Here is a 4,818-nt window from a genome sequence, read left to right as displayed (position 1 = left end):
AACCCACCAGCTGCACACAATATCTGCATCCAGCATCCCGAGTTACAGCACATATGAAAGTGCAAAAACGAAAACTAGCTCTGAAGGGGTTAAGGAAAACAGACAAAAATTGATTGCATCTGATGGATTAGAAATGTTAAATTCTCAGGCTTTCAGTCACATTTATTTTAAGGCCTGTTTGCGAATGTAAAAAAGGATAAAGGCAAAGAATTATATCATGCTTGAGCAAAGATGTTCCATGTTGACAACAGATGACAATGACATCACATATTAACATTTTGGTATATTAATTTCCACGAAGTAATAAAATACAAAGACTTAATGGGTTTGATGTCAAAATACGCATACATCATATTTATTAGACATATCCAAGGAGGAAGGAAATTAGATTAATTTTATTAACTTCAACCTCTAAATATTTCTTAGAGTGAAGCTTGAATTTTTTAAGATGTCGCCATAATGATACATTTAACCATGAAGGAAATGGCAACTTTAAAATGTTTGTTAGTTTACATTTATTGACCTGGAGTTTGCCAAGGCATACCCCCTGTACACCCCCCATAAGCGTGCACCTCTTAGTAAGGTTAGGTTCACACTGCGTTTTTGCAGTTCATTTAACATGTCCATTTTATGGAAAAAGTGGGAAGCCATTTATTTGAATCTTTTTTCCATTGACTTCCATTATAAAAAAAAAGGATCAAAACAGATAATTATTTTTTTAGCGTACACAAAAACGTTGACCATGTGGTTAAAAGTAACCATTAAAAAATAGATCCGTTGAACGGACTGCAAAAATGCGAGCCTTATTTAAGACCAGTGTATGAGTACTCCAGTCTTGATAAATGCCCCCCATAGAGTCATACAGTTCCTACATATTTTCATACCTCCTGGGATTTCATCAAATGAGTTTCGGATTCAACAATAATTTGGATTCAGCAAGTGTCCAAGCAAGTGTCGGGATATAAGTGTTGAGGCATAACATTCCCTGCTCTCTGCATGAAGGGCCCTAAAACTAACAATGGAATTTACATACTGAGCAGGAGACATATGCTGTATGCTTTCTGCTCAGTGAATACTTTCTAGAGTGGATGCATAGTATGACCACTAGTATCTACTAGAGATGAGCGAACTGCTCGGACTTTTGGTCCGAAAGCAGTTCGCTCTCTCATCATGCCTTTGATCCCGGCCGCATACTTGCGCTCACAGGAATATGCGGCCAGGATATTCCAGGGAATCCCTGTTGAATTCCCTGGAATATCCTGGCCGCATATTCGCGGGAGCGCAAGTATGCGGCCGGGATCAAAGGCATGATGAGAGAGCGCCGATGCCGTCAGACCAAAAGTCCGATGGTCCGCTCATCTCTACTAGTATCTCATCTTCTTGTCAGAACAGTAAGCAGTCATCAATATCAAAATATTACATCACTGCATACATTGCTGCAAACTTGCAGCATACAGTGTGTGTAAAAATACTCACCTGCCCAGGGTTTTTCTTTACAGCAATGTGGTGACCACTTAGTGCCTATTGAGAAAATGCCAGTCTGGGCCTAGCCATAGAAAAGAGCAGGGAATGAATATTTTTACAACAAACACCACTTAAAGTGACATTGTCACCCCTTTTGTGCATTCTGACATCTATACACAGGTGTAAAGGGTAAATTTTGCAGTTTTCATACCTTATTTTATATCATACGTCATGGTGCTTGTTCAAGTAAAAAGTGATCTCTTATGAACTGCAGATTGTGTTAAGTGGGCGGGGCCTCGTGGCATTATCGCCACCTAGCCCCGCCCACAATGCCACTGTTGGCCCAGCCCCCTTGGCGGCCATTGGTGGGCCGACCTAGAGGCGGCGGGGCCTAGACCTTTAGGCCAGCCTGTTCCAATGGCTGGTGAGGGGGCGGGCCAATGGTTGTGCTGTGGGCGGGGCTAAGTGGTGCTAATGCCGCAAGGCCCCATCCTCTTAACATAATCTGAAGTTGATAAAAGATGACTTTTTACTTGAACAAGCACCATGACGTATGATATAAAATAAGGTATGAAAACCACTAAATTTACCCTTTACACCTGTGTAGAGATGTCAGAATGCACAAAAGGGGGTGACAGTGTCACTTTAAGGGCTCAGCAGCCAGACATACTTTTAGAACTAAGGCACAAACAAATAACCCTTATTGACCAAATAACAACCAAAAATTAAATTTTATTAAAGGGGCCTTTTTTTTTAATATACAGTATTGCTGCCAGTGCATAAAACAATAAACATTCCAGATAGCCGCTCTTTTCACAAATCTGAATCTCTAGTACCAAACCCCCCCTCCCCTCCATCCCTCCCTTCCTCTTTCACCCCCCCCCCCTTTCCGACCTCTACCCTCCCCCCCCTTGACTCACGTTTGTCTTTGTCTACCCATGTCTATGTGCATCCCTGTTAACTAGTTTCTAGCCCATCAGGGCGTGTTCGCCACCTTGGTGTACCAAGCATTGCTACATGTTAGACCTTCTTTCCTAAAATATGGTACCCACCTAAAGTGGTCTTATTGGCTCCTTGTTACTGTGTTAATGTTTGTTTAACCTCGAGAGTTGTTACCCTGTTATACAGCTGTTACTCTTACTGCTCTCTTTGATTGAGATCCTCCTGCGAGGGGAGTTCTTAATTTCTCTTCTGTTTGTTTGTTGAACTGCATGTTTAAAAATCAATAAAACACATAATTGATACATAACAATAAACATGTTATACTTACCTGTCCGTGTTTCCTTGGTGTCCTCCTCTGGTTTCACTGGTGTCTCCCACTGACTGCAGAGCCTCCACTTATGAGCCTCCACTTATGAGACAATTTGTCTCGGGAGTGACAGCCCACTAAGCCAATCACTGGCTGTGAGGCGGTCCCGTCTCAGTCAGTGGTTGGCTGAGCGGTCTGTCACTCCTGAGGCGATTTTGTCTTGAAAGTTGATGCTCTAGAGTCAGTGGGGGACACCGGCATCACCAGAGAAGGACACCAAGGGAACACGGACAGGTCCATTGTTACATACGCACCAGCAGCAATCTATTTAAAATGGCCGATTGCCAGACAACTCCCAAGTAATCCCATAAAAAACATATACACATGTAGAAACTTAAAAACAAGAACAAGATATATGCTAAAGTGCAAAGGCCGAAGTTAGATGGTCAGTATTAGTATAGGTTGAAAGGCTAAATTGCCACCTGGTCACAGCTATACGAATAAACCTGACCACACAAACAATAGGAGCCATGTACCCCAAGACACAGTGTGGTCTTTGGAAATACGTTCTCAAGGGGTGGATACTTTTTAACTCAACATTTTGGCTTACTCTTTACTGAAAAGCACAAATATTAAAAAGCAGAGCCTTACATTTAACTCTTTAGTTTAATGGTGGTTTTACACAGAACAATTTATCGTTCGAATTTGCACGATAATGATAGAATTCGAACGATAATCGTACGTGTAAACGCAGCGAACAATCAAGCGACGAGCGAGAAATCGTTCATTTTGATCTTTCAACATGTTCTCAAATCATCGTTGATCGCAAAAAAATTCGCAGATCGTTTCGTGTAAACAGTCTTTCAACGATTTCACCTATGTGTGAGATAGGCTTAAGCGATCGCATAACGATTTTTCCGTACGATGTATCGTTCCGTCTAAACGCTGATCATTATAAAAGAGAACATCGCTCATTCAAAATCGTTATTCGTGCGATTGGGCGAATTATCGATCTGTGTAAAACCACCATTAAACTATGTGTGTATTGTTGTTGGTTTCTTAATACAGATATTTCAGTACGTTTTCCTGCAGCATTATCTCTATGCAAGAATAACAATGTCTTCTATTAAATGGCAATCTCTACTAGGCTACATCTGTATATACAAGCCTAGTGGATTCGGCTTAGATTTATTGGATTACATTTGCTTCCTCAGAAAATTGCTTTTAAATTCTTTCAAATACTGTAAGATGAATACGTATACGATTTCGCAGTTGTGAAAAAAAGGAAAAAGGGTTTGACAACCTGCTTTTTAAGTTACAAAGTCAAATATCTGGATAATATCTTCTTTGTTGGACACTGCTGCTGAGTTTTATTTTCTTTTATTTGTACAAATGGTAAAAAAAGAAAAACCCTCTCATTTCTCATAGAGCAATGATACGTCTCCTAGGAACCAAGACACAAATATCACAAGACAAAAAGACAGAAAACAGAGTGTATTGCAGTATTTAAGGATATTCTTGGAGACCTATGTCAAGTGAGTATGCAGTGACCATTCTTCACCTATTCTCAGGGAACATCTTCTCAAGATCGTTGATAATATCGATCAATTAACAATTGAGTGATTGCATATTTAGGCTATGTTCACACAACGTAAATTTGCAATTAATCACGTCTGTTGTTGCAAATTGTAACATCAGCCAAGATTAATTGAAAATTTACATTGCACTGAAGTCAATGGAATCCCGGACGGAGTGTATACACATAGTACCGGCCGGGATGAACTTCACTGACACATGCCATTCTGTGACACGGCAGGGTCACAGAGCAACCGGTGTCTTTAGTGTGAACCCGGCCAGAAGGGGTAAAAAAAAAGTTTTAAAAAATATATTTAAAAATATGTAAAAAAAAAAAGAGTAAGCATACAGTATGTATTGTAGCTTGTAGATTTGTCTATTACATGTACGCCCTGGTGTCGTTAAGGGAGTTCAGAGGGGGGCTGCATGGTTACCCCACACTGAACCGTCGCGATCCCGGGTACTATCTGCAGCCCGGGACCATGGCAATTAGTGAGCACAGTTCGATCGCCGTGCCCGCTAGTTAGCCT

The sequence above is a fragment of the Dendropsophus ebraccatus genome, chromosome 6 (genome assembly GCF_027789765.1).
Source record: "Dendropsophus ebraccatus isolate aDenEbr1 chromosome 6, aDenEbr1.pat, whole genome shotgun sequence".
In the NCBI taxonomy this organism is placed as follows: Eukaryota; Metazoa; Chordata; class Amphibia; order Anura; family Hylidae; genus Dendropsophus; species Dendropsophus ebraccatus.
Note: the sequence above shows the minus strand (reverse complement) of the source record.